Source organism: Rosa chinensis, chromosome 7 (assembly GCF_002994745.2).
Source record: "Rosa chinensis cultivar Old Blush chromosome 7, RchiOBHm-V2, whole genome shotgun sequence".
NCBI lineage: Eukaryota > Viridiplantae > Streptophyta > Magnoliopsida > Rosales > Rosaceae > Rosa > Rosa chinensis.
Genome location: NC_037094.1, coordinates 23,377,124 through 23,390,211, shown reverse-complemented (window position 1 = coordinate 23,390,211; position 13,088 = coordinate 23,377,124). Strand labels below are relative to the sequence as shown.

At 41.5% G+C, this 13,088-nt stretch overlaps 1 long non-coding RNA gene across 15 annotated transcripts; it reads left to right on the top strand.

Moving 5' to 3' along the window:
- The first annotated feature begins 5,987 nt into the window (after window positions 1-5,987).
- LOC112180815 lies at window positions 5,988-12,678 on the top strand. 15 transcript variants are annotated; one of them, XR_005804237.1, is made up of 12 exons: window positions 5,988-6,242; window positions 6,349-6,523; window positions 6,654-6,763; window positions 7,671-7,757; window positions 8,457-8,498; window positions 8,880-8,948; window positions 9,032-9,103; window positions 9,211-9,282; window positions 9,414-9,520; window positions 9,995-10,161; window positions 11,970-12,273; window positions 12,351-12,678. It is a non-coding gene; the product is annotated as an uncharacterized LOC112180815 (long non-coding RNA). The 15 variants fall into 15 exon arrangements; XR_005804240.1 differs by having other exon boundaries at window positions 5,989-6,242; window positions 11,970-12,039; XR_005804242.1 differs by having other exon boundaries at window positions 5,989-6,242; window positions 11,970-12,137.
- Window positions 12,679-13,088: the final 410 nt, after the last annotated feature.

Sequence of the window (13,088 nt, the reverse complement as noted above, 5' to 3'; positions counted from 1 at the left end):
GTATGTGAGATGAATTTGTCATGGCATAGATGCATGAGATAAAGGTGATTACATGTATTGCATGGCAACAAGTAATCTGTTGAATATTCATGATAATGATGTCTTGACTTTTGTAGTGTACTGCCATATAGTACTTTGGATTCATGGTAATGAATATTGGCCATATGCCTTGATTGGGCAGTGGGTCGTGTACAAACTATAAAGAATATGTGTAAAGTAGCTGAATCATGTGTTGTAGGTGTGCACACATAAATTATATGATGTTCTAATACATGGCATACTTATGAATCATATATTGGCATGGAGCTGCACTATATGTGGTACCACAGGGGTGTGTGTGTGTGTGTGTGTGTGTATATATATATATATATATATATATAGTTGGGACAAGCGGCCAATTGATGTGAATTAAGCATGCAAAAAGCTGGCAGCAGGAGTCCAAAGCCTAGTATGACGAGTGCACCAGGCTATTGATAGATGTCGTTAAATTAAGAGGCATGCTGTTCTTAAATTGCAATAGCTGAAGTTTGAAAGAGAGGTGTGTGATGTTCGTATCAATAAGGTGAGAGACTTAGCTTTCTTCATTCTTCTCTCCTGACAGAGGATCTTGTGCTGCTAGAACCAGCAACGTCGCTGCAGATTCCCAGTTGTGAATTTGTTCGCTAGCTGCCTAGATGAAGTGCGCGGGTGTCCAGTGTCAGCTACGGATAGAAGTCCTCCGCTACAGATTGGGGCTCCGTTAAGGATTGAAGCTCGGCGGAGGGTCGGTGCCCAGCGGAGGCTTAGCTTGCTAATGGTTGGCAGTAGCAGAGCGGAGCTTTTGCTTAGTGGTTGTGCTCGGTGGTGTGGAGCAGCTCAGCGGAGGAGGAGTTCAGTGGAGCGCAGCTCAGCAGAGGAGGAGTTCGGCGGAGCGGAGCTCGTTTGTGATGTCGACCCGCTGCTTGTTAGCGGTGGCCTTTGGTTGGTCCGCCGGAGGGTTGGCGTTCGGCAGAGGAGTTACGAGAAGCGGTAGCTTCGGGGGGCTTGGAGCTTAGCGGAGAGTCGGTGCCCAGCGGTGGTTTTGCTCAGCAGATGTAGTCCTTGGCGGAGCTGCCGGTGCTGGTGATGATTGAAGAATGGTCATGTTGGCCGAAGCTCGTGTTTTCTCCATTTGAAGCTTGGCGGTGCCGCTGACTAAGTTCGGCGGAGGTTTGGCCGACGGAGGTGATGGTTGATGGAGCCTGATCATCAGCCGTCTGTTGGTGCCGCTAGTTTTACTGAGCGGAGGTTTTGCCGGAACTTGACAACGGAGCTGTTGTTAGCGGAGGTTTTCTGGTCAGCGGAGGAGCATGTTTGATCAATCGAAAGACCAGTGTCCGATAGAGATTAGCGGAAGAAGTGCCGCTGATGGTGCTCTGGCGGAGCAGTTGAGGCTAGCGAAGCTCAGCGGCAGAGTTCAACAGTGACTCTTAACGGAGTTCTGCGGTGAATCCCATCGGTGAAGACCAGCAGAGGAGGGCTGGCGGAGCGGAGCAGAGGTTTCTGACCGCTGGGCATAGCTAGCGGTGGTGTGCCGCCGGTGTATAGTTCTGTGGAGCAGAGCTCGTTGATGGAGTGGAGCATGGTCAGCGGGTCATTGACTACGGAGCTCATGGCCGGCGGAACCTTTGGATATCAGCGGAGAGTCGGAAATTGATGCTCCGTCAAGGCTTTGTTAGTGCTTGGAGCTGGCTATGTCGTGCTTGGCGAATGGGATCCGCTGATGGCGTTGGCGGTGTAGCCTAGCGGTGGCCTGCTGGCGGAGGTGGCTAGCGGTGAAACTAGGTGCTGCAGCTTGACAGAAGCTTGGTGCAGCCTGACAGAAGCTCGGCGGTGGCAATCGAGCTGAAATTTGAAACTGGCGCCAGTCCCCGCCAGTGGAGGATGATGATTGAAGATAGGATGGGTGCCCATAGAGGTTTTCTGGGTGTCCAGAGTAGTTAGCGCCAATTTTTTTTTTTTTTAGTAGGTCAGCGTTGACCAACCTTGACTGACCCTATGGGCGTTGACCTGCGTTGAGGGATGTTGACCATTGCTGATCAGTGTTGACGGAGCGTTGACTTGACGCCAACAGGCCAAAGTTTGTGGTAGGTGACGAAGCCTTTGTGTTGGCTTCCCACAGACGGCGCCAATGTTAACGTTAGTGACCGAGGGGATCTCTAGTTAGCATTAGAGAGAGAGAGAGAGAGAGAGAGAGAGAGAGAGAGAGAGAGAGAGAGAGAGAGAGAGAGAGAGAGAGAGTGACACGAGATGTATAGTGGTTCGTCTCCCGCCTTAGCGAGAAACTACGTCCACTTGAATGTTACACTAGTGTGTTGAGCCTTGCGGCCCAAGGGGATTACAAAAGATGTAATGGGATCGTGTTTAAGTGGGAGGAGGCATTCCTTTTATAGGTGAAGGAATGCTTCTCCTTTACATTTTCTTAGATGTGGGATGACTAAAATCACTATTCTAGTCTAGAAAGGCCTATTATGGAGGCAACTTGGCAAGGCCGGGAAGGTGTCTTCCCGGCGACGTATTTGCGACTTTCGGATACCGTAGCGTAGCTTGAACATAGGGCTACAAGATGCAAGTAGCGGTTGGGCCTCACCATGGCTTGTGGGTGTCCCAAAGAGGGTGTTACTTATGCTTGGTGAGATAGCAAACTAGTCATGCTAGTAGAGGTATCTACACCCATAGAAAGAAGCTCACATTCTAAATGAGCCATGGAGGACTATTCTATCGTCATCCTAAAAATCAGAAAATCAATCTTTGGGAAAACACCACCAGTTTTAAGATGAGTTCAAGGAAGGAATTAGCCAATTGATAACGATTTGGAAGAAAATGCTACAAAGGAACATAAGGGTGACACAACATCATGCTCCTCTAGATCATCAATCACCGGTAGTCAAGAAAGCACGACCAACCTCCAATAAAGGATTGTAGCCACCACAGGAGCAATCTCTGCTCTCCTCACCAAGCTGCAGTTGCATTGCCTGCAGACGCAACCATTCTGATGAAGGCGCTTGTCTGGATTGGTGGTTGGCAGTAACGTCCAACTAGCGAAATTAGAGCATCGACAAATGATGCAATGAAACAATTGCGGAGATATTGTCCATCTGTCTCTAGAGTTTGTTTTGTATTTTTTTTCTTCTTTTCTTTCTAAACATCATACACAGTCTTTTACCTATACACAAACAACTTGCTCAAGTGAAGACCGGAGCACCTTTGCACCATGTAATTCAGATGGCTCCCATCTCTGTCAACTGAAAAAGGGTGTTCGGGGGGGGAACCAAAAAGACAAATGAAGGTGTTCCTACAATTCAATTTCAGTTGTATCACTTGAATGAAATATGTGTTGCATCTCAATATTTATCAATGTAAATTCAAATGGATCGATACGTACAGTGTCCATTTCAAACTTTAATAATATCCTCATCGAGAACGTCCTGTATAATAGTAGGAGTCTCGTCTAACCAATACTCATCAACATAAGAGTAACTAGCAACATGCGCTAACCTATTGGCTACGCTGTTTGCTCCTCTAAAAATCTGTCGCAATTGTAAAGAACTGAAAGCTTGTATATAGGACTTACAATCCTCCACGAGGCGACCAATATCTGACAAATTCTCAGCTGTATGTGCAACTGCTGCTGCAAGAATTGCACAGTCACGCTATATCCACATCATCCCATCCTTGGTGAATTGCAATGAGAAGCCTAGCCCTCAATGCTTCTACCTCGATGTGTAAGGCTGAAGCCACATGATTGAAAGGCCTTGCTAGGGCAGCCAAGCACAACCCCTGCTCATTCCTAACCACCACGCACACCGATACCACCCTTCCCCGTATCAATTCGGAATGCTCCATCCACATTAATTTTGATTTTTGAGTCTGCCACTAGGTTGGGAAACGCCAAAATACCTGCTGCCTCTTTCCCTTTCTGCTGACTGATTTATGGACCAGCTGATATTCCTCCAATCAACGAGCAGCCCAACATATTGAGCTCCAACTTTGAAAGACACCAGCCTTCCAGACAACGTTATTCCTCTCCTTCCACAAAACCCACAACAAGACAAAGAAAAGCTCCCTTTGTTGTGAAGTCATTTTGTCCATCATATCAAACACCCAATTCCCCATAGAAAGAGCTGCATAGTTAAAAGAAACTAATGCTAATGGGGAGCTCAACCAGAAAGGAGCCACCATTTTACAATTCTTAAACACATGCAACTCATCCTCCAAAAACTTATGACAAAAGACACACAACCCATCCGGCAAAGTAACACGCCTTTTGAGCAAATTTTTCTTAATTAGAACAATGCCTTTCACCAACCTCCAAATGAAAGCGCGTACTTTGGGTGGAACATTACTTTGCCATATAGCCTTCCAATACTTCCCAACAACGTTGCCAGCAGAAGATGATGCTCCACTCACCCCCTTCACAGTAGGAGTACTCCGTGCAACGTGATAGCAGCTTTTATTTTATTGCTGGCATTATCACCAGGCACTACTACAATAACATGATATAAGGACACCTATCAAGGACACATATTTATCATAGTGTCCTAATAACCTTATGGATTAAATTCAGTTTAGTCCCTCAAACTTTAGGCCAAACATCAGTTTGGTCCCTCATCTTTTTTTTTAATCAAACTCATCCCTGATCTCTCAAATTGCATCAACTTCATCCAAAATTTGAATCCGGCACCAAATGTGACGTCATCTGCTGAGCTGGAGCAGACAAGGAGGTCCCACAGGAAGGGCATAATGGACATTTCGTATTTAATCTAATTTCTATTTTTTTTCTCTTATTTTCTCTCTCTTGCTCTCTCTCACTCACATCTGAAACAGAGAGAGGAGCTCTCTCTCTCTCTCTCTCTCTCTCTCTCTCTTACTCACACATATTCCCAGCCACCGTGAACACCGGCCGGCCACCATGAATCTCTGCTCACACCCTCGACCACCTCCACACCCTCAACCAAACTCCACACCCTCTCAAAACCGGAGCAACAGGAGGCCTCGATCAAATCCACTGTCGAAGCCTCTCTCTTCGCCTCCGCCTCTGCCTCTTGATAGGCGTCGTCCTCGTCTTCTTCTCCGGTGACTGACTTGGACTCGTCGAGGCAGCGCAGAGGTACTTGACCCGGCAGCGATTCGGTATGCGGAAACAGTGATGCTCTCAGATCAACGAGAAGGCATCCAGACAAGGCGAAACGGATCGATCCGGATCCGCACTGGAGAGAGATCCAAATGACGGATTCGAATCTGAAGCTACAGGAATCAGGGTGGGAGGAGCCGAGGAGAGAGGCCCGCAAGATCGAGGGAGGTGTCTGCTAAACTCGGAGCTCGGTTCATTTCTGTCTTCTTCTTTTTTGATGTAATTTGTTGGTTGTTGAATGGAAGCTGTTGATTGCTTGGTTCTGTGTTGTGGGTTTCTTCAATTTTGGGTTGTGGTGTCTGCATTGCATTTTGGTTAGGTATTGGATTGGCGGGTTGTGATGATCGAAGAACTCCCTGAAATTGGACTTGAACATCTTAACCCTGCTGACATAATCGAAGAAAAATCGGCGGGGATGGTGTCGACTGCGGTGGTGGCGCCACTGGGAACGGATGCTTCTCATGGTGGCCGGACGGTGTTCACGGTGGCTGGGAATATGTGTGAGTGAGAGAGAGAGAGCTCCTCTCTCTGTTTCAGATGTGAGTGAGAGAGAGCAAGAGAGAGAAAATAAGAGAAAAAAAATAGAAATCAGATTAAATACGAAATGTCCATTATGCCCTTCCTGTGGGACCTCCTTGTCTGCTCCAGCTCAGCAGATGACGTCACATTTGGCGCGGGATTCAAATTTTGGACGAAGTTGATGCAATTTGAGAGATCAGGGATGAGTTTGATTAAAAAAAAAGATAAGGGACCAAACTGATGTTTGGCCTAAAGTTGGAAGGACTAAACTGAATTTAATCCTAACCTTATAAGGACGGAAAAAAAACAAACAGGAGCAAACTTATGCTGGCCCGCCGAAATATTTTTGCCAAAAGTTAAACTTCCCACTTCTTTTTCCCGTACAAAACCATTATGTATATAAACCTAAATTCTGCCGAAAACCCACAAGCTCTATCAGAGCCTCCAATCTACCGCCGCGTCTAAGCCTTAGCTAGAGTAGAGATGAAGGTTGTTGCCGCATATTTGCTCGCTATTTTGGGCGGCAACGCCAGCCTCTCATCCAAGGACTTGAAGACCATTCTCGCCTCCCGTAACTTTCGATCTTAGTTTCTTCAATTTCATTCCAGATATGTACAACTAATTGTTCTTGCTTTGGCTAGGTCTAATAGTTCATTTCGAACTGTTTCTGATTTCAGTTGAATTAACTGAACGAAAAATTTGAACTGATTCAATTGGAATTGTAATTGCGTAGCCATATTAGTTATCGTTGGATCTGTCACTCGGTGATGGCTGATCTCCGGGCACTTCCTAGCCAGAAACAAACATCGGTTTTTGTCCCCGTATTATGCACGACCGATTAATTTGCTTAAGGTTTGTGACTTGTTAGATCTCGCCTCTGTTGATATACATGTTTAGTATTCGAATCCGGAAATCTTTTGAATTTCTGATTTGCCATTTTGGATTTAGATAAGGATATGCTATTGTTTTTCTCGATTTGCAGGGCAGAGTTGTGGGACGAAGTTTTATGGAGGGTTAAGAATTCATGGGAAGAAGAGCAGGTCTCAATTCCATGTTGCCAATGTTGCCATTGAAGTCAATCCTTCTGAATAGGTGTGAATTTTCTTCATGTAATTGTAATTAGCTTCACCTAGTATGATTTTAGATGAAAATTCTATTTATTTTGATGGGTTGTATTCATTATGTCCGTTCATATTAGAAAACATTGTGTTTGATGGAAGTTTCAAGAAATAGTTATAGAAATGCTACATAAATATTAGGTTTTTGAGTTTATCTGTTGTTAATTCTTGTCATACTGGTCATATTTAGGCACAGAATCTTGCTGCTAAGGAAAGCAAGAGGCTGGTATTTCAATTTGCTGAATAGATAGTAGATTCTATTATATGGATTGGCAGCTAGAAATTCTATTACATGACAATAGTTTTGGACTTTGTTTGATTGAAAGGGTCTGCAGGGGTTCCAATTCTGCTGGTATTTTGTAGAAACGAGGACCGAGATATCAATTTTGGTAGTTTTAGAAAGACAGTACCATGCCCATCTATATTAGTAACTCCAGTACTATAAAGTCAGTATCTACTCTCAATATTCATGGACTATGACTTCTGCTCCCATGTCCTGTTGGGGTTAATATAAGTTGCTTGTGCCTAAAGATAGGTTGTTTCATGTCTGCAATTTGTATCTATGTAAATAGAACAGCTTATTCATTTTTAGCTTACTGTTTTCCAAGAGACATCAACTGATATAGAAACAGAATAGTGCAGCAAAGGATGTCATATAGATCTGTTTTTTTTTTGGTTTCATTCTTCTTGCTACTGGATTCATTCTGATGCATAGAACAACTTCTAGTTCTGGATAATATTTTGTTCCTCTCTCTTGTTTGTGATTATATCTTTTGCATTTCTATAAGCTATATTCGTATGTTGAGTGGTGGAAATATTTATAAACTGTACATCCATTTCTAGGAAAAAGTCAGCTGACTAATGGTTTGTTTTGCTGACAGTTTCTCACCACTCTTACGATTGATCAACCTGCTCCTGGCCTAAAGGCAATTCTCCGCTTCAAACTTCCTGATCAGAGGTCCGACAAGGTAAGAATTATGTCAGGTTTTTCATTAACTTTGAGGATATGCAGTAAAACTTGTATGTGGAAATGCTTCCTCTGTGGTTTGAGACATTATATTGAACATCAGAATGGCTGTAGATTTGCAGACCTCCAGTACTTGCATGATAGTTAAATTTGAATCTCTCTTACTTGTTTTATGTCTAAATAATCCAAGAGAACTTTGGCTTGTAGTGAAATAATGGTCCAGTTTTTGGACGTTTAGGGATGTTGCTTGCATGGTCTTTTTTTAATTAGACTATAGATTTTATGCTCTCCATCTCTATTAATTATTACTAAAACAGAGGGATGATTTGCATTCCCAGTATGTAAGCCCTGGTGCAGCCTCCTTGTGAAATGAATTACTATTAGGTCTAACTGTATAAGCTTTAAAGCATTTAAGATTCAAGTAGTCTTGGGTCTGGCTCACTTTAGTTTCCAGTAGTGATGGTCAAAGCTTATTCTTTGTAGTAGTATGAATAGCAGATGAACTCCCATGACTCACTCCATCGAGGACTATTGCATGCTCACTTGTGCATATCATCTTCATTTGTGTGATTAGGCTCGAATGAATCACTTCATGGAGGAGACTTGCTCTCCATGACCTAATCTACATCTCATTTATTTGCGACGTCAAAATTACGCTAATCTCTGAAGGACTAATGAAGATGCCTTGGTGGTTTTGCAGATAGAAAAACTCAGTGGAGTCAGAAATTGGAAGAAGGACAAGGTGTGCTGATGTTTCTCTCTTGCAATAACTTTGTGCTAGTTGCTCACAAGTTCCCTCCGCACAAGTGGCCTATAGAAGCAAATATATGTGCTTATCTTGTTAGGAGGCACAAAACAAAATAATGATTTTTTGTTCTCTCTGTGCCAACTACAGACACTGATCCACACCTTATGAATTATGAATAAATGTGTAGATCTCATGCTTGTCAAAGAAAATTTGTGGAATAATTTATTATGATTTTACAGTAAGACTAGCTAATTTTTAATAGACATTCTCCCCACTCTGGCCATACTCTTTGCTATCATCCTATGAGACTATCTGAAAATATTTACTTTTTCTCAAATGCTAGTGTTATTACTAATATGTTTGCCTTGTTTACAGTGATCTCACGAGGAATTTTCTTAGTGGTAATATACTGAGTGAATGGGCTTCTGCAAAGTTGGAATATATGTAAATTCAATTCTTAACTCCATATTCTTTGTAGTCCAATAATGACTTAGAATGATTGAACTAAGACTTTGAGTAAACTGTAGGTCCTTTTATGTGAACAACTTAACTGGACCAATCTCTGCCTTCTTGGGATACATCAGCACTCTAAAATACTTGTATGCTCTACCTCTCTCTCCATCTAATTCTTCATTGTGTTTGTTAAATCAAAGTTTAATTTTTGTTTGATTTAGACTGCTTTGATGAAAGGAGAATATGTTTTCAGGAACCTTGAGACTAACATGTTTTCTGGAACTGTTCCTCCTGAGCTTGGGAAGTTGGTTAACTTGCAAAATCTGTAAGCTCCTTTTCAACCCCAGTTTGTTTTACATTTTTTTGTTTTTGTTTTAAGTATTAACTAGTTGAATAAGCAAGTACCAACTGATATAAGTTGGCTCTGGTGTCAAAACTTAATGGCATGTCAACCAGGAACTGCATGAGAGAATATTAGTATGAAGGCTTGAATGTGCAATATTGAAACATTGCTCATATTTGGATAAGAGAACGTACAGTATACTATGACACTATCTTAAAAGGTAACTTGTTATACGGACAATGTAAATGTACGTTTTGGAATAAGCATGTGTTCTACCTCACAAAATGTTTTCTGTAAACTTTAGCCCAAACCTTTTGACTACATTGCCTTGATCTCATCTATTAGACATTTTGAAGTTCCTTTTATGCAACTCTTATGCTGCGTTCACATGTTAGATTTCCCACTTTGTGATGTGTCATAATGTACTGCTAGTAATCTTAAAACTGGAGATATGAACAAAAGTAAGACTCTATTTGTCCACATAAAGGTAGAGGAATATACCAGCTGTACATATATTTAGGGGGCGGTGACCACTTACCCAATTTTAGCCCAAAAATTGCCCACTTACTCCACCAAGAGTTTTTAACCCCATTTACCCAATCTAACAGTGTTTGACAGTATTGCTCTCATTTTAATTAACAAATTACACTCATATCTCTCTCTCCTCTCCCTCATCGATTTCTCTCTCTCTCAGCTACCACGCCCACTACTCCACCGTCGATGACGGCCTCCACCGCCGCCGCTCTGTCCCACCGTCGGACCACCAGAGGATGACGCCATCCAACTCCACGATCCCAACCCCTGTGGGCTTCTCCGGTTTTGTTCGTCAGATCTCTGGGAAGCTCTCCACGCTGGAATCAGGTCTGGGCTTCGTTTGTAGGTCTCAGACAACGTCAAAACTGTGGTCTATTGGGGGGCAATAGACAGATTATTGCCTCCCTAATTTCTTAACTGTGGTTAATTAATCACTGAAATTAGAGTTTTGATAAGTCTTACGTTGTTTTGAGTTTATTAAAGTACAATAATATGTCAATGATAGAAACTGGTGATTTTTGGGGTGGTCTATTGGGAGGCAATAGACAGATTATTGCCCCGCAATAATGTCTCAACTGTGGTTCATTTATTACAGGTCATTTCAACAAAATGCCGCTAGATTCATTAACCAAAATAATTAGGTTTATTGGGGGGTCATAATATGATTATTAGGGGGGTAATAAAATCAGACGCCAAAATCTGGTCACCAGTCTGGCAGTCGGATTCGGGATTCCGGTGACTGGTTGTGGGATTCCGATGACTGGACGCGGACTCCGGTCACCGGTCGCCGGAGACCGCGGCCGGCCACTGGTCACCGGAGCACAGCGAGGTGGAGGATGACTTCTCTCTCTAAGTGAGAAAGAAGGAGAGGGCAAAAAAGTCCTAAAAATAAATAAAAAGAATAAAAAAGAATTAATTGGGTATTAGGGAAATAATCTCTTAGAGTGTTTTGGGTAAATGGGGGTTAAAAAACTGTTAGTGGAGCAAGTGGGCAATTTTTAAGCTGAAATTGGGTAAATGATCATTATATATATATATATATATATATATATATATATACAGATCTTATCCAGAGCGAGGCATCGCTTTGAAATTTCAGAGCGAGGTTAGGGTTTAGGGTCACTTTTCGGTCGCATATCCACATCTCAACCGTTCAGTTTTTAGATACTAATGTATAGATCATCTCTGCAAAATTTCAACGAAATTGATAGTCTTTAAGGTATCTAACTCGCTTAAACCAATGGACGAACTGAATCTGTCCAACCTGAACCTGAACCATACTAGCTTTAAGGTGGTTATCAATGCCTTAACGACCATCAATTTGGCTGAAATTTTGCAGAGATGATCTATACATTAGTACCCAGAAACTGAACGGTTGAGATGTAGATATGCGACCGAAAAGTGACCCTAAACCCTAACCTCGCTCTGAAATTTCAAAGCGATGCCTCGCTCTGGATAGGATCTGTATATATATATATATATATATATATATATATATATATATATATATATATATATATATATATATATCAGGTGAAGGTTAAAATTTGTGTATCAAATTTGAAGGAAACCACAGTTATTCTTGATTTTGGCAGCTACCCCATTTCCATTTGCTGGTTGATTTGGGCATCAACCCACTCTAACTTTCTAGCTAATTGTTGCAGCAGTCCTCTCTCATTGTGATATTGAGGTGGATGCTCTTATTGGTCATGAGGAGATAATGATCACAAGAAGTCATTTTGGGATGGGAAAGACAGGAATGAGTCAAGTGAAATCTCTTGGTTTTTCTTTTTGTGTGTTTTGTTCTCATTGCTTTTTGAATCAACACTTTATGATGACATTTTTTAGGGATTTTTTTTATCTAAGTTAAATGGTATTATTGAGTTTTCATATGTTATGTGATGGTTAAATGATGATTAATTTTTTTTGAACCATATACCATATTTTTCCATATTTACTTGTCAGCATAAATGATTGGTCAAATTGCATTGTTATAATTGCTAGTTCAATGCACGACATGATCAGTGACTATATTGCCCAGTACTTTATTCTATAAGCATGAACTTTTGGTTATCATGGCTTTGTTTAGCCTAAACCTGAAAATGCTCATGGTTTGCTCCTTGAATTTGTTTCAGACTGTTCATGAAGGACGCATATATCAACTAAAACTGTTCTGTGACAAAGATTATCCAGAGAAGCCACCAAGTATACGATTTCATACACGCATCAACTATTGCACTGTTTTGAAATGTTCTTTTATTTTAATATATGCGGGGACATGCTGGTGCAGCTATCGCATATGGGTCTCTTCTTCCCCACCATGCTTCTTTTATGTTATTGTAGAATAGTCGTCAAGATTCCCAACGAATAACTGCAATGTGTTAAGTTCTTGCCAGAAATGGATCTATATGTAGGGTGATTCTTCAAATAGAAATAATGGTCTGTTGCAGCCAGAACTTATATTTCCGTCCCATGTCATGAACTTTCAGTCTTAATAACATATTTTCATGTCTTAGGTGTTGAAGTCCCAGAATCTGTGATGAACTTGACTTCGAAAAGGGGTTCTTTAGCAAGAAAGGCAAGAACGAATGCAGAAAGCATTGTAAGAGACCAGGCAGGAATGGCAAGAGAGCGGTTTCAGATCACTGCAAAACCAGGATGTGATCTTGGACAGAAATGGTTGGAAAGACTTGACGAGGAAGAAAATTATCTATTGACCGAAGATTAGTAGAGTATTCATTAAGTTATTTTTTCTAGTTCATTTTGTAGTCGCTTAAGACTTATTTTGTATGTATATTAATGTATTTTAGTAAGTAATATAGTCCTTTTGGTGGTTTTCAGATGCTTTGGATATTTTTTTTGGGATAGTTTTCAACTTTTAAGGACATAGATTATGAGTTCTTACAAGCAAAGGATGACACTTTCATTTTGTTTTGAGGACACAAGAAATGTGTCCTAGTAGGGAAAAGAGGACACATTTCTATTGACATGAGAACACGTTTTATTGTCCTCTAAAGGATACAAGGGCACTTATTTTGCACCTTTGAGGACACAGTTTATGGGTCATAGTAGGGAAAAGAGGACACATTTCTATTAATGTGAGAACACATTTTATGTGTCCTCTATTAGATACAAGGACACATTACTTTGTTATTTAAGGACACACTTTAAGTGTCCTTATAAGGAAAAGATGACACTTTTTCAGTGTTCTTGTATGTGACTTATAATGACACCCGGATAGAGAACACATTTTT